This window comes from Taudactylus pleione, unplaced genomic scaffold (genome assembly GCF_031769625.1).
Source record: "Taudactylus pleione unplaced genomic scaffold, aTauple2 ptg000225l, whole genome shotgun sequence".
NCBI lineage: Eukaryota > Metazoa > Chordata > Amphibia > Anura > Myobatrachidae > Taudactylus > Taudactylus pleione.
The window spans coordinates 3,997,340-4,014,697 of record NW_028284627.1 but is presented as its reverse complement, the minus strand read 5'-3'; the positions used below and the strand labels follow the sequence as shown (position 1 = coordinate 4,014,697).

Genomic DNA, 17,358 nt, shown 5'->3' with positions numbered 1-17,358 from the left:
CCCCTTGCATGCCTGGCTCCTGGCCAAGCCTCCAATGACATTATACCCCCCAACCCAATCGTAATACCCACCGTTGAATGTCTATCTCCAGGTCATGTTTTCAATTACATTATACCCCAACCCAATCATATAATACCCACCCCTTGCATGGCTTGTCCCTGGCTATGCCTCCAATTATATTATACCCCATCCCAATAATGTTATGCTCACCCTTGTATTTATAGCTCCTGGCCATGCCTCCAATGACATTATACCCCAACCTAATCATGTAATACCCACCCTTACATATCTAGCACCGGACCATGCTTCCAATGACATTATACCCAAACCCAGTCATATAATACCCACCCTTACATGTTTAGCTTCTGACCGTGCCTCCAATGACATTATACCCCAACCCAATCATGTAATACCCACCCTTACATGTCTAGCATCGGACCATGCCTCCAATGACATTATACCCCAACCCAATCATGTAATACCCACCCTTACATATCTAGCACCGGACTATGCCTCCAATGACATTATAACTAAATCATTTAATACCCACCCTCACATGTTTAGCTTTTGGCCATGCCTCCAATGGCATTATACCACAACCCAATCATGTAATACCCATCCTTACATGTCTAGCACCGGGCCATGCATCCAATTACATTATACCCCATCCCAATCATATATTACCTGCCCTCACATGTGTAGCTCCTGGCCATGCCTCCAATGACATTATATCCCAACCCAATCATGTAATACCCACCCTTATATGTTTAGCTCCTGGCTATGCCTACAATGACATTATACCCCATCCCATTAATGTAATACCCATCTTACATGTTTAGCTCCTGGCTATGCCTCCAATTACATTATACCCCAACCCAATCATGTAATACCCATCCCTTGCATGCATGGGTCTTGGCTATGCCTACAATTACATTATACCCCATGCCAATCATGTTATACCCACACTTTGTATGTGTAGCTCCTGGTCATGCCTACAATGATATTTTACTCCAATCCAGTCATGTTATACCCACCCCTGACAGACCTGGTTCCTGGCTCTTCCTCCAATAACATTATACCCTAAGCCAGTGTTTCCCAAACTCACTCCTCAGGGAGCATGAACACTGCATGGTTTCCATTTTATCTAGTTGGTGCACAGGTGTATTCATTACTGGCTGATACATTTTATAAGATCCACACGTGGAACTAATTATTTCACTTATGATTCTGTGAGGAGACCTGGAAAACATGCCCAGTTAGTGCTCACAGAGGAATGAATTTGGGAAACACTGCCCTAAGCCATCATGTAATACCCTTTGCTTTCGGCGATTCCACCAATGACTTTCTCTTCTTACACAATCATGTAATACCCACCCTTGCATGTTTGGTAAGATCTTCTTAGGAAATAGGTAACATCCTATATTAAGCATTTCACACAGTTAATACTGTACTTCAAATAAGCAAATAAAAATGAGAAAAAAGTTAGTAATATGTATGCTTATTGCAGGGGCTATTCTTCTTAGTACACAGGCTGTTGGCAGCTGTCGATACACTGGGCAAATGGAAACAGGGCCCAGGAAGAATATCAAACAAAAACATGTTCTCTTAAAAACTCATCCTGAGCAGCGTTACATCCTGGATGAGCTCTCTGTTGACTGGAGGTAAGATTTGAAAGATATATCTGTGCCTATGCTTGTTTTAGGGTGTTGTGTTATTTGCTCAGGTGTTTCACGCAATATCACTACTTGTATCCATGGGAAAAATTCACAAGCATAAGCAGAAGTACTGAAAGAATGGTTTTATGTATCTCCTAGCGCTATCTGTATACAAAACAATAGACATTGGTGAATGAGTTTCCAGGTTCACAGCGGCACTTTAAAGAATCGAAAATTCACATATATTTAAACTTTATTAGAGGTCTGGAGAGTATCTGTAACGATTGGTTGTATGGACATCATTTACTGTATATTGCATGGATAAAAGTTGTATCCAGGCAATATAAATGATGTCTCATAGGTTGCAGTGACATTTGCTTATTAATTGATTAAGGGGCCTATTTATTAAAAAAAAAAAAAAAAACATTGAAAATTCCAAAAAGCTATTTAACAAGAACAAAAATTACTGACACCCAATTCTGGCCGGCGGCAGTGAGGGTCCCTTTTGTGCATGCATGACCCTTCATCCCTATGCTTAGTGACATGATAGCCCTGCCCACTGTATAAATAACTGGTAATAGATAAATAATTCTGAAAAATGTGACTTTTGCATTTTAGAAATAACTGTCAAGTCAATGGGCCTGATTCAGAGCCGGACGCAATTAGCGCTCGCTCGTCCAGAAAATAGGTGGTGGCTATTCAAATGAACCGTTTGCTGTTTGCGGTCTGTTCACGCCTCTAGGTCCTGAACGAGCGAACAAAACTTGCGGTCGTTTTTTGGGAAACTACGCCCCCTGGCCGCTCGCATCCTACGTCATGTCTGCTATTTATTAGATTAATCGAGTACATCGACCAGCGTATGAACTGCTCGCTATTCTTGTGGTTGGTTTTTGCTACCACAATTTTGCGAGCAGTTCTGGCTAAAAAATAACCCAGTGACGTGGTCAATGACGCTGCTGTTTTAAATATGCACACCCATAAAACGCCCGTTTTGACCTTTAAGCACGCCTGCGATCGGATCTCCACTCCCCGTTTTCAAGCACCTTCCCCTGTTACCACCCACATACGCCTCATCCTGTCACTCAAATTAGCAGGCATTCGCTATTTTGCGAGCACATGAATTTCGGCCGCACTGACTGGTTCGCGCATGCGTATAACGATCCGTACGCATGTGCAGTTGGGCAAACATCGCTCGGAGCGAACGAGCTGCCGCTTACGAGTGGCTCTGAATCAGGCCCAATGTTCTCTTTTGTGTAAATGGAACATTATTAGATTGTATACAAATAATTAATACGGCTTGTTTGGTATAACTATACACACTTGTGACACAAGTCTGGCGCAGTATACGGACGTGGGTGCATCTTGTGATGTGCAAGGCTCAGCATATAATACGTATGTCCAGAATGTGCAGCTGCACCCTCATCTTATTCCTTTACAGAAAGGCTCAAGAAAGCAAACATATTTGTATGTTTAAGGGGGACCTGTCATATTGGTTATTGTTTATTGATTTTGTGCCTATGGAAAAAAAAATTGTTAATGCGAATAAGTCTTTGTCGCTGAGAATTAGAGCTATGGACAGGTCTACATAGTTATTGTCAGGTCTACATAGTTATTGTCATGTCTACATAGTTATTGTCAGGTCTACATAGTTATTGTCAGGTCTACATAGTTATTGTCTGGGCCACATAGTTATTGTCAGGTCTACATAGTTATTGTCAGGGCTACATAGTTATTGTCAGGGCTACATAGTTATTGTCAGGTCTACATAGTTATTGTCTGGGCTACATAGTTATTGTCAGGTCTACATAGTTATTGTCATGTCTAAATAGTTATTGTCATGGCTACATAGTTATTGTCAGGTTTACATAGTTATTGTCAGGGCTACATAGTTATTGTCAGGTCTACATAGTTATTGTCTGGGCTACATAGTTATTGTCAGGTCTACATAGTTATTGTCATGTCTAAATAGTTATTGTCATGGCTACATAGTTATTGTCAGGTTTACATAGTTATTGTCAGGGCTACATAGTTATTGTCAGGTCTACATAGTTATTGTCATATCTACATAGTTATTGTCTGGGCTACATAGTTATTGTCATGTCTATATAGTTATTGTCAGGTCTACATAGTTATTGTCAGGGCTACATAGTTATTGTCAGGTCTACATAGTTATTGTCATGTCTACATAGTTATTGTCAGGTCTACATAGTTATTGTCAGGGCTACATAGTTATTGTCAGGTCTACATAGTTATTGTCAGGGCTACATAGTTATTGTCAGGGCTACATAGTTATTGTCAGGTCTACATAGTTATTGTCAGGTCTACATAGTTATTGTCAGGTCTACATAGTTATTGTCAGGGCTACATAGTTATTGTCAGGGCTACATAGTTATTGTCAGGGCTACATGGTTATAGTCAGGTCTACATGGTTATTGTCAGGTCTACATAGTTATTGTCAGGGCTAAATAGTTATTGTCATGGCTACATAGTTATTGTCAGGTTTACATAGTTATTGTCAGGGCTACATAGTTATTGTCAGGTCTACATAGTTATTGTCTGGGCTACATAGTTATTGTCAGGTCTACATAGTTATTGTCATGTCTAAATAGTTATTGTCATGGCTACATAGTTATTGTCAGGTTTACATAGTTATTGTCAGGGCTACATAGTTATTGTCAGGTCTACATAGTTATTGTCATATCTACATAGTTATTGTCTGGGCTACATAGTTATTGTCATGTCTATATAGTTATTGTCAGGTCTACATAGTTATTGTCAGGGCTACATAGTTATTGTCAGGTCTACATAGTTATTGTCATGTCTACATAGTTATTGTCAGGTCTACATAGTTATTGTCAGGGCTACATAGTTATTGTCAGGTCTACATAGTTATTGTCAGGGCTACATAGTTATTGTCAGGGCTACATAGTTATTGTCAGGTCTACATAGTTATTGTCAGGTCTACATAGTTATTGTCAGGTCTACATAGTTATTGTCAGGGCTACATAGTTATTGTCAGGGCTACATAGTTATTGTCAGGGCTACATGGTTATAGTCAGGTCTACATGGTTATTGTCAGGGCTACATGGTTATTGTCAGGTCTACATAGTTATTGTCAGGGCTACATAGTTATTGTCAGGGCTACATAATTATTGTCAGGTCTACATAGTTATTGTCTGGGCTACATAGTTATTGTCAGGGCTACATAGTTATTGTCAGGGCTACATGGTTATTGTCAGGTCTACATGGTTATTGTCAGGGCTACATAGTTATTGTCAGGTCTACATAGTTATTGTCTGGGCTACATAGTTATTGTCAGGGCTACATAGTTATTGTCAGGGCTACATAGTTATTGTCAGGGCTACATAGTTATTGTCATGTCTACATAGTTATTGTCAGGGCTACATAGTTATTGTCAGGTCTACATAGTTATTGTCATGTCTACATAGTTATTGTCAGGGCTACATAGTTACTGTCAGGGCTAAATAGTTATTGTCATGTCAAAGTACTATTTTCTTGCTGTTTTATCATTATCTATTTAATATTATTTTGAAAGGCAGATATATCTATAACATTACAGATGGATCCACAGTTTAGGAGCAACACACAGTGTGAGAAATTACCATGTCTACAGAAATAGTGTAAAGGAAGTTCTGTGTTTTATTATGGTTATTATATTGTTCTCTAAACCCTAAAATGGATGGTTCACTAGTTCTGTAAACCTAAAGCTGAATAGTTCAGTAAGTATGCAAAATCTGATATTCAATTAAAGTCTTAAAATGCCAGCACCTGTGCAAGATGGAACTTGCTCATTAGCAGTGAGATGATGTCACACTGTACTTCTTACAAAGGATTGTAAAATCAGTACCACTGGGTTATAGCCTTAACTTTTTCACTCTCATTTCAGTGAGAATGGATTATGGTGTCTTTGAAGCAGTGATAACCCCTTTCTACGGCTCTTTGCGCTGGAGAGGGGTTACATGCCTCCCAACCTTCCTGATTTTGGTGGGACAGTTTCGATTTTTCGGGCACTGTCCCGTCTTCTCAGTGTCTTCCCAGAGGAGTCCAGTATTAATGAATGGCAGAAAAAAAAAACATTTTAAATTACCATCGTACGAGGTGATAGGGAATGTTCATGTTCCTTGAGACATTGCAGATATTAATAAATAGACCCATATGAGCACCAGTTTGGGTCAACAGTATTGAAGGTTTATTAGATTGCGGTATCCGACATCTGAATGGTTTACAAGCCATAATCTATGTTCATTATTGGGTTTACAAAAGTGGGGATGTTGCCCACAGCATCCAATCAGATTCTAGCTATCATGTTCTAGAAGGTATAGATAAATGATAAGTAGAGTCTGGTTGGTTGCTATGGGCAGCATCTCCACTTTTGTAAACCCGCACTTTAGTAAACATACCCCGTATAATGCTACAGCGGTAGAAGTCATGTGCATGCAGGGGTCACATACTGTATGTCATAGCGCCACAACTTAAGTTTGTAGAGTCTGAGTTGGCCCTCCTTCTCCCCCTCTACTTGTCAAAAGAACATACACATAAAACGGGTTACAGAAATCATGGCCCCTTAGTAAAAAAAAAATATAAATCAAAATCCATATCGGAAACATACAAACAGGTTTGGTAACTAGTGGAACATAGACGAGAGCTTTGTTTGCCTAGTGGATGATCTGACTCTCTGCGTCCACTCCCTTTAGGGAATGAGCACTGAAAATGCCACAGATGGGTGGAAGTTACTTCAGAGCCCCCATGTCCCAGTTACCTCTGGCTGAGAATAGCTTGGGGGAAAACCTGCATTTGCATGGGTGATGTCTCCTCCTTTGAACATGGGTTCCTCTGTTTAATTATTGCCCGCTGAACATTTTTGATCAGGAAGCAATCAATAACATTAAAGTAAGTATGAGAAGGCGGGAATTAGATGTAAACACCACACTGGTTCACAAATAAATGGGAATACCCTTTTTCAAATTAAGGTGCCCTATTATTTTTGTTTTTCTAAAACAGTTTTTATTGATGGGTTGACAAACAACAAAGTACAAACAACTGTCATTGATAAAAGATCGTGTATACAATACAAAGCCAGATAAAATAGCTGGATACAAACAGTCAACATCAAGGATATCTCCAATGGTGTGAATCAGGGATAGTAAAGAGACAGAAAGTAGAAATTTCAACCAGGAACTCCAAAAGAAATAACAATTAGTCTAAATCGCAATGAACTCACATTCCCGGTATACACAAGTTTGAACATACACTAGGTGGTAACATAGGTTTTGATATTCGCATATCAGAAGGGTGTACCATTACTAAGAGTCTCCAGATTATACCTAGAAGGGAGTTGGAAACATTTCCTCAAAGCGTTTTTCATTATCTATGTTCATTATTGGGTTTACAAAAGTGGGGATGTTGCCCACAGCATCCAATCAGATTCTAGCTATCATGTTCTAGAAGGTATAGATAAATGATAAGTAGAGTCTGGTTGGTTGCTATGGGCAGCATCTCCACTTTTGTAAACCCGCACTTTAGTAAACATACCCCGTATAATGCTACAGCGGTAGAAGTCATGTGCATGCAGGGGTCACATACTGTATGTCATAGCGCCACAACTTAAGTTTGTAGAGTCTGAGTTGGCCCTCCTTCTCCCCCTCTACTTGTCAAAAGAACATACACATAAAACGGGTTACAGAAATCATGGCCCCTTAGTAAAAAAAAAATATAAATCAAAATCCATATCGGAAACATACAAACAGGTTTGGTAACTAGTGGAACATAGACGAGAGCTTTGTTTGCCTAGTGGATGATCTGACTCTCTGCGTCCACTCCCTTTAGGGAATGAGCACTGAAAATGCCACAGATGGGTGGAAGTTACTTCAGAGCCCCCATGTCCCAGTTACCTCTGGCTGAGAATAGCTTGGGGGAAAACCTGCATTTGCATGGGTGATGTCTCCTCCTTTGAACATGGGTTCCTCTGTTTAATTATTGCCCGCTGAACATTTTTGATCAGGAAGCAATCAATAACATTAAAGTAAGTATGAGAAGGCGGGAATTAGATGTAAACACCACACTGGTTCACAAATAAATGGGAATACCCTTTTTCAAATTAAGGTGCCCTATTATTTTTGTTTTTCTAAAACAGTTTTTATTGATGGGTTGACAAACAACAAAGTACAAACAACTGTCATTGATAAAAGATCGTGTATACAATACAAAGCCAGATAAAATAGCTGGATACAAACAGTCAACATCAAGGATATCTCCAATGGTGTGAATCAGGGATAGTAAAGAGACAGAAAGTAGAAATTTCAACCAGGAACTCCAAAAGAAATAACAATTAGTCTAAATCGCAATGAACTCACATTCCCGGTATACACAAGTTTGAACATACACTAGGTGGTAACATAGGTTTTGATATTCGCATATCAGAAGGGTGTACCATTACTAAGAGTCTCCAGATTATACCTAGAAGGGAGTTGGAAACATTTCCTCAAAGCGTTTTTCATAGTGGGCGATAATGTATGTAAATAAGGTAGCCAAGTGTTAAAAACATTTTCCACTAATCTATCTTTGTGGAGGGATGCCCAGTCCATTCTAAATAAAAATTATATTCTAGGGAATAATAATGCCATTGGAGGTGGGTCTGGTGCTATCCATTGGGATAGGAGTTTTTTCTTTTGTGGCTGCCTCCAGCTTAGTAAGCAATAGGCGGGTACCTTTAGAGTAACCGGGTGTGGTAGACTAGAATGTGTTCCAAAATGCCCGCATCTTGGAGATTTGGAAATAAATGTGCAGAGTGCTATCTATATAGTTTTGAGATCTCTCCATAAAATCTATACCTGGGGGCACTCCCACCCACAGTGCACAATGTCCGCATTGGGAGTGTGGTATTTATAACAGAGTTTGGGGTGTCACCAATAAGAAATTTCTGCTTTGGTGTGAGGTAGGCTCTGTGTAAGATTTTCTGATGCATTTCCATATCCATTTCCAAGAGATGGTCACCAATTGTGTGTTCAGCTTGACGTATGATGTCAAAATATTGTGCATAGCTATTTCAGGGAAATCTAAAAGCCACAGGCCTAGAGTGAGAATAAATTCGGGAGGTGAAAAAATGACCCTGAGTTTCCCCTCGTAGTGCACCATCCAGTCCACACTGCAAGTCGTTGTCTGTTGAGATCTGTAAGACCCTTTGAACATAACTGACAGCTTGCAAAAATTTAAAAAGAGGGATGAGCAACATCAGGAATTTCTCTTGTAATTGGGGGCGCGTAAGCGGTTGTAAGACCGTTACTATCAAGAATTTGATATAAATATCTCAAGCCTCCTTTATACCATAAATTAAAGTGCGGTGATATCTTGTGCATGTCAAATGCAGGGTTACCCCATAGAGGAAGGAAAAGGGAAGAGTATTTGGATAGTTTCATATTGGTGCCATATTTAATAAATATTGCATTATAAAAGGAGGAGGTGGCCCTCGAGCCCAGAGTATGAGGAAACGGCATCAGTCTCTTCAAATTGATAGTTGAGTATTAGAAGAAACTGATACTGATTGCAGATACTCTGAGAAATCCATATTGAAAAATACTGTATAACCTTGCACTTTAGGTAGAACCACTTGTGTTTGCTAGTTACACTTGTAAAAGAAAATAATTAAACAGTTAAAATAAATGCTACAAAAAAATATATATTAAAAAAAATAATTTAATATTGTTCACAGTGGAAAAATGCTTTATATAATAAAGTATTTTTTTTCCTGGAATATTTTAGGATGGCGATAGCGAAAGGAATATTGTTAAAAGGGGTTACTTGTTTTTGACAGGGCTAAATCTTTCATTTCTTTTTGAAGAAACAATCAGGTTGACAGGAGTGATTAGACATCACTGGAAACTCCTCCCTGGAGTTTCAGTTTGGGGTGCAATGTGTCAAAAAGTGTACATGTATTTATGTTGTGCTTTTTATCCCATTGTTTTATTATCATAGTAAAGTACTGCAGATATATCCAGGCAGAGCATACAATGTTTTTGAAAATACCATTAGAATATCAATATATAGAACCTGATATTGCAAATGAAGCACAATTTGACACATGCATGACAGTATCCCTAAAAATTAGATAGATAGATCTCTAGTTAGATGTCCCTATTTGAGGGCTCTGTCTCGTTACCACGATCAGGACGGCATTTTCTCGAACTGCCTGGGAGTTGGGAGAGGTAGGGTACGGGAACCCAGCAGTCGGAATGCCGGTGGTCAGAATACCGACAGCGGCATCCCGGCAGCCAGAATCTCAACAGAATTTTGTAAGTATCCCAACCCCTAACCCACCTTTCCCGTAGCCTAACCCTAACCCTCCTGCCCCACAGCCTAGCCTAACCCTCCCCACCCGCAGTCTAACCCTCCCCCTAGTGCCTACTCCTAATACTTACCATCAGGATGTCAGCGGTCAGGATTCTGGAGCTGGGATTCCGAACGCTGGGATGCTGACTACATCCCATTGGGAGGAATGACCGAGTCAGTGAATGGGTACCACACACCCCTTCATGCGGCCTAGAAAGGGTGGTAGGAGGGGAACAAAAGCGAAGTCACACGCCCCCTCTGATGTGGACATGGCTTAATTGTGATGGGGACACACCCCTCTCACTTCCAATCATCCAGGCCTCCTATGCGGGTCCCTCTGTCCTTCCTGCTGGCAGCCCTGCCCTTGGGTAAGTTCCCTAAAGGATATGAAAGAATAATAACACAGGCTATGGCACTGGTGCACACATTCACCTGCTCTACAGCTAAATTGCCCCTTTCTCCTAGTTGTTACCACAAAGGAACAATGTTACAAAACTTCCAATTGCTGATGAATAGGGGAGGCTTTTGTACTGTAACTGTGTAATCACTAACCAGGGAGTGCTAAATTCTGAGGGAAAAGAAAGAAAAACACACAGGAGGAACATGATTTAGAGACCTTTGATCTCCTTAAGCTTTTGAGCAACCGAGATGGAACAAAGTTCGTTCTTCATACCTAAACAAAACAAAAATGAAAACAGAGGTATGATATTGCTTTAAAGGCTTCTATACCATTTAAATCACAATGCAAACAGGTGGAATAAGAGCTAAAATAAAATAAAACCTTTTGATGTTGGATATACTAGAAGTGAGGTGACATCCTATTAATCTCATTAAAGTACTTAGTTACACAAGCGCTGTAAGCTGACACTGCTGTATGTCATTTTCTATGCATGTGTTCTCTTTATAATAATTATTTGTTAACAACTTTAGGCAGGATATAATTTTTAAAGAACTCCGTCACCCCCTTCCTAACACTCTGTTTCAATGTTTCTGTTATGGATCTAGCCTGGAGAAGGTTATAGATGGTGTTTTGTATGAAGGAAAGGCTATGATGTTTTATTATTGGAGATAAGCAGTGATAAGTCTAAGTTTTAGGGTACACAACCAAATAAAGAGGGTGCTATACAGCAATACAGTAAGTTGTGGATTTACATTTCTGGTTAAGTTGCCTGTGTTATTTTTAGTCTGTTATAGTTAATTTTATGTAGGAATAGGAAATTAGGGTACATATAACTGCCCCCTCTTAAAGTCCTGCCTCCTCTATAAAGTATATAAGGGCATTCCCTCTCCCAGAGTCATCGATAGTTAAAACTGGTAACCGGACAGCACTGTACTATATTTACTGTACTGTATATGGAACAGATTGCACTGTAGCTCATAGCTCAGGAGACTGGTGGGTACACACTATACGACCCGTTGTACGATATCTAGTTCCGGCATGGATCGTAACGATGTATCGCACACATCGTATAGTGTGTGCCCCCAAACCCTCGTTTCCAACAGTTCATCGTATCGTATCACAACTGCTGTCCTGCGCGTCAGATGAGACGATGCAGTGAATGTCAGGGCGCTGTTACATGCAGCATGTAACAATACGTGTGCTGTCATGCGCCGGATCATGCAGGGTGTACGCAACTTTAGACCACCATTCCTATTAAATACAGCTTAATAAAAAGCTCTAGACCAGTGATTGGCGACCTGATGCACGTCAGGGGCCACATGGGCTGCCCTTTAACCATCAGTAGGGCCACACATTATGCTTAATCAACTAAAGAGATATCTGCAATGACTATAACAACATACTTGCCTGCTCCCCAGTCAGGAGGCTCCCGAAAATCATGTAGCGCTCCCAGACACCCTGATGAGTAGGTAAGTCTCCCGGAAACGGTCTGCTCCACCCCCATTGCTGCCCGCACCCCGTGGCTGCGCAAAAGTGGGCAGTCCGGAGGGGGGCGATAATGTGATTGGCACTGAGGGCCTGAGTCAGACCCACTCGCGTGCGCTATGCGCTCGCGAGCGGGTCGATGTTTGGCCACTGCGCATGCGCACGCCGGAGCCAGCTCCGACGTGCACATGCGTGAGACTCGGCTAGCGACGGGCGCTCCTTTGCTCCGGGTCTCGCACCAAAAGAGGGCGCCTGTCAATGTTGATCGACAGCTCACCCCGTTTTGGAGGCGGGCAGGGGGGGGTGGCTGGCCAAACGGAGGCGTTCCCTACGGAACTCCTGCCGTTTGGGGGCAGCCCCACTGACATCACGAGTGATGTCAGTTGTGAGCTTCCGGCTCTAGTAAGAGCCAGAAGCTCACTGGGGCTTGCGGGAACGAGACCCTACCACAAGGGTCTCGTCGCAAGCCCGATGGTCACGATGGTCGAGGTCACCCATAGCTATGCGAGCGGCCAAGAGGCCGCACCAAAAAAAATGCCCTGATTCAGAGCAAACGCTCTTTCAGAGCGTCCGGCTCTGAATCAGGCCCTGAATTCCAACTACATGTGTTTTTGGCCTTTTGAGGACAAAGAACCTCCTCTTCTGGGCTCCCTTATAGCACATGCAAATGTCTACAAGGACTTAATGTAATAGGGTGAGAGTTTAGCAGTAAACTCTTACATTGGTCGAGTTTTATGTTCAAAACATTTGGATGACAGCTTAAATCTTGAGAGTTTTTTTAGTCTAAAAACAGGCGAGTTTACATGTTCTCAGACTCTATTACATTGGCCAAGTTTAAAAAGTGTGAGAGGTTACTGATAAACAGTCAAATTTTTTAAATTCTCACCCTATTACATTTGGCCCCAAGACTCTCGTCAATATAAACCTAGTCCTCTGGACCTTGAGCCTGATTCAGTACGGATCGCAATAGTGATTACGCACGCAGTCTAACTGCGAAGATATGCTAATGTCTGCGGTCACTATGCTATACGCAGCCTAATATAAGGACGCCCACTTTACTTTACATACATACGTAATACTTAGTAAGACTTCAAAGCCATCAGTAAGGTCGAGTACAATCACAGCCTCATGCACATTTGCACAATGTCTGACTTTACTCTGGAATTGCTAACCTCACGCAGTGGGAGCTTAAGCTGCTTATGGCATCGCAGTGGCATTCAAACGCTTAAGCTGCTTATGGCATCGCCCCTTTAATGGCGTTCAAACCCACTGACACACCTACGTTTCGCAGAATACCCCGTCACCACACCTAAACGGTACTTCCTGTCAATCACTCTGTGATGGATCTGCGTAGTCAATGTGATCGCAGTCCCGATCACAGTGTAGTGTTTGCACACGCATTCGCAACAATCGACTACAGTTGCGATCGCTACTGAATCAGGCCTTTGTTCTGTGTCCAAATAGTAACAGCTGAATTGGGGCACTGGAAAGCTCTGATGCAGGGCGACTGCTGTACCACCCCCCAGCTAGTGGCGCCCTTAGGCATGTGCCTAGTAGGAAATCCACCACTGGTCCCGATGGTGGCAATACCCTTATTTGCAACATAGGAGCATGACCTGGAGGTGAGCTGTGAACAAACACCTTTAAGATGTTAAGATCTGTTATACTGATGTTTGTACCCAATATAGACTCGAGCCATCTCAGGTTTCCACTGTTTTCATACAGCTGCAGATCTCTCAGTGAATCATACCCAGAAATATATAGATATATACATTAATTAAAAAGCGACAGTATATCCTATATGATATATTATCAGAATATTACTAGACATAACCTTCCTCATCTTATTAAGCAATACATCCGGTACTAGAACTGAGTTTCATCCCATGCCCCAGATTTAAATGAGTTGGATGCAGCAATGATGTCGGACGCAGTGGAGTGATTTATTTCTTCTGCGCATGCGTCTAAGTTGCACTACACATGTGCCCAGATAGCGTGCACACAGTGTCACAATTGTGATTGAGGTGTACGGGAAATTCACAGTCTCGGAAATGCTTGGAAAATGTATTTAGCATCCCTTGGAGATGGCAGGTGGCTTAGCGGATGCACAGAGATGTGTTATGGGAGTGTCTTAGGAGTGTGTTATGGGAGTGTCTTAGGAGTGTGTTATGGGAGTGTCTTAGGGTGTGTGTTAGGGGTGTGTCTTGTGTCTGTTATGGGAGTGTTTTATGGTTGTGTTATGAGAGTCGTGGGTGTGTTATGGGAGTATCTTAGGGGGGGGTGTTATGGGCGTGTCTTAGGGGGGGTGTTATGGGAGTGTTGTGGGTGTGTCAACTAAGTGATGAGATAAGGAACAGAGAAAGAACAGCCTGTCACCCCAAAATTCTGTTCCCCCAGATATGAGCCTATGCAGCAGACCTGTCATCTGCACACCATTGGTATCATTTGCAAAAGGCAACAATTTAGCTGAGAATGCTGCCTATGTGTTCACTAGGAGCAGAATACTGTGGCATGAGGTGAGAGTGGCCTCATGTCACTAATTCCTTGTGTATTGATGGATTTACTATTATTGCAAGATACAATATAGCTGCCTTCACTGTGTCTATATTGTGGGAGTATTTCTAAGTGGCACGTTATGAACAGTAATATACGGTATGTCTTTTTACATATAGCATCCATATTGTGACAACTATGCACCACACAGCTTATCCTTGTTGTCTCTCTATATCTGCAGGACCATCTCTGGCAGTTGGATACAGGTGGCCGCAGTAATCCTGAGTCTGTAGTGATATCTCTGAAGAATCTCTCACAACAAGGAAACCTGGATATGTTGAAACCATTATCTTCACCTCTCTTAGGAACACCAGCAGCTGAGTCCTGATGTACCTCAGTCCACCACAACCAACATCAAGGCAGTGTGTCAGAGATTTTATATCTGGAGTTGCCTCATTACTGACTGATGCCACATCCATTCTTATTCCTGATAATGCATCCATCTTGGAACTGCCACACGGTTATTATTGCCAACCAACATGCTATAACACTTTCATCACCAGACTGAATAATCGTCCCCACATGTAAGTACATTAATAAAAGTTATAACATTCAAAAGTTGTACTCATCCATAGTCAGCACAAATCCAATAACCAGCAATAATTCTGATTCGGTTTACCCTGTTGGTAAATAGAAAGACAAAGCATTTTGCATATTAATGTGCTCCCTTCTTTAAGTCATGGAGCTCCTCTCCACCTCTTGCTCTACAGTCTGCACTTGTCAAACAACAACCTAGTTGTTCTGCCATCTTGCCCCACAAACGTTTGCAGAAGCCCTTGGCAGGAGCTAGGCGCATGACCTCACTAAAGTGGTTTTGCACAGCACTTTTTTGAACATAGTAAATCACTTCTTAATTGTTCAAGTCAACATATATCAGGTGGGTTATAGGCCCCAGTATTCGCAGCGGAGCTTGGTCATGCTCCAACAACAATAACCAGGACCTGAAACCTTTGGCGGTGGTCTTTTGCTGCACAGTTGGTTGGCTCTTTATCATCCTTTACCAGAAAACTTCTACGTCATTACCTCACTGTATGTAGCAGGGTAGGAATTTTAGCGACGACCATTTAATATTAGCGCGAATAAGAAATACAGAAAATAACTTATCTAGTCAGTATGTTTAAATCTGTTCACCAGTTGATATCGCAGTTTATTGTTGTAGTACTTGTACGCCTTGATGGATAAAGGTGATAATGATAAGTGCTGTCATTTTAGGGCCAGTCAACAAATATATGGGGGCTTATGTAATAAGGTTAAAGCTGCAGTCGTTGTGGGAATTCCTGCAAGCCTTCACATTTTTTTAAAGTGGCAATCTTTTTAAAGGCAATACCAGCTTGGTTTTTACTTTGAAAATATTGCAGCTTTAAAAAAAAATAACGGGAAGACTGAGTTCACGCAGCGGCTGCAGCTCGCACCCTATTACATAAGCCCCCTCATCTAATGTCACAATGAATTGTCAGTGTATTTGTATAGCTAGATACTGTAGCAAGTGGTATTATGTACAAATACAGAAAGCAATTATGTTTTGCAGGAGTCAGTGCGTAATGTGTGAGGGTATAAAATGTTTTAGGGCCCAGCGGTGTCATATGGTATTATGGAGATCCCCTTACATTAATTATCTTGAGCCGTCCACTTGTCTAGGCTTGAATTATTCTACAACAGAATGAGGATGTGTCTTTTATTTAGAAGGAATGGGCCTGAGGATCAGGACCGCCAACAGGCTGTCTGGGCCCCAGTACTAGGGGCCAAGCATCCATGACCTCTGTAGAAGTAGTGCCATTATGGTTACACCTTCCTGGCAGCCACCGGACCCCACCTCTTCTTCACCCCTGCTTGTGATTAATTTTGTATTCCGTCAAAGCAGTTGACTCCTCTCTATCCTCTTTCTGTGTGTGTAATGCTCTTTATTACCGAGTCACTCACTACTTATTTATTTCTATAAACATTCATAAAAAATTGGGTTTCTGACTTGAGACCATTATTTCTCAGAATATTTTTTAACTGGTAGGACCACCTGATATTCAGCAAACTCCGAAAACTTTCAGTTTTCTGAGTTTGCTTCCAAGAACAAGCGCCATCTTCAGACGGCGCTTGTTCTCGGATCCCCGCTCCTTCCTATGGGAAGGAGTTCCCGGGATGTGAAGAGGGATCCCTCCGCCGCCTCCTCACTACCTCCCCGGCAGCTTTGCGCATGCGTGACCTCGGGTCACGCATGCGTAGCCGGGCCGACGGGGAAGAGGTAAGTAACGCAGCTACTTCTGGAGCTGCGATACTAACCGAGGGGACAGCTGCTTTTCGGAGCAGCTGTCCCCGCACCAGAGCAATGATGAATTGCTCTGGTGTCAAGTATCCCCCACTGTGAGTTGGATACTTAAGTATCCCTCACAGCGAGACCATTAACTTATTCATCGGGGCCCATACTGCCTCCGATGATGTATAAGCCCCTAAGTCATATTTATATCTCTCTTGGATGTCTGGGGGACTCCCAGGAGAGTAGACCAACCTTCCGCAAGCCATCCACTAACTTCCCGAGTAGAGTGGGCGGTGCTAAAATGTTTAATAATAGTCATAATTATAACTTACTGGGAACCACTAACATACAGTATTGCTAGATGTTAAGCATTTTTTTTTCAGAACATTTAATTTCATTTAAAATCTCCTAAAGTCACTCACGTCATAATCTATTTTTGACCTGTCCCAGTAACTGGAATGAGTGGAGCTTCAGAGGTTCTAACTATTTTTTGGACATGTTTAGAAATTACTTCTGTTTTGTGACAGCTGCATCAAAACACAGAACAATAATCAGCGTGTAAAACTTGTGATGTATTTGTGCATTTGCACCAGTGAGATACTTGAAGAAATGAGTGAATGTGGGACAAATTGAGCTTTGCATGGAATGGGCCATTTGTCAGCAGTGCTACA

At 41.7% G+C, this 17,358-nt stretch overlaps 1 long non-coding RNA gene across 1 annotated transcript in view; it reads left to right on the top strand.

Moving 5' to 3' along the window:
* The window catches only part of LOC148517221 (uncharacterized), a 567,443-nt gene that overhangs the window by 504,326 nt on the left and 45,759 nt on the right, over positions 1-17,358 (top strand). Inside the window, exon 4 of the long non-coding RNA XR_015879310.1 lies at positions 14,621-14,963. This is a non-coding gene — a long non-coding RNA (uncharacterized LOC148517221). The remainder of the gene's footprint in view (positions 1-14,620; positions 14,964-17,358) is intronic.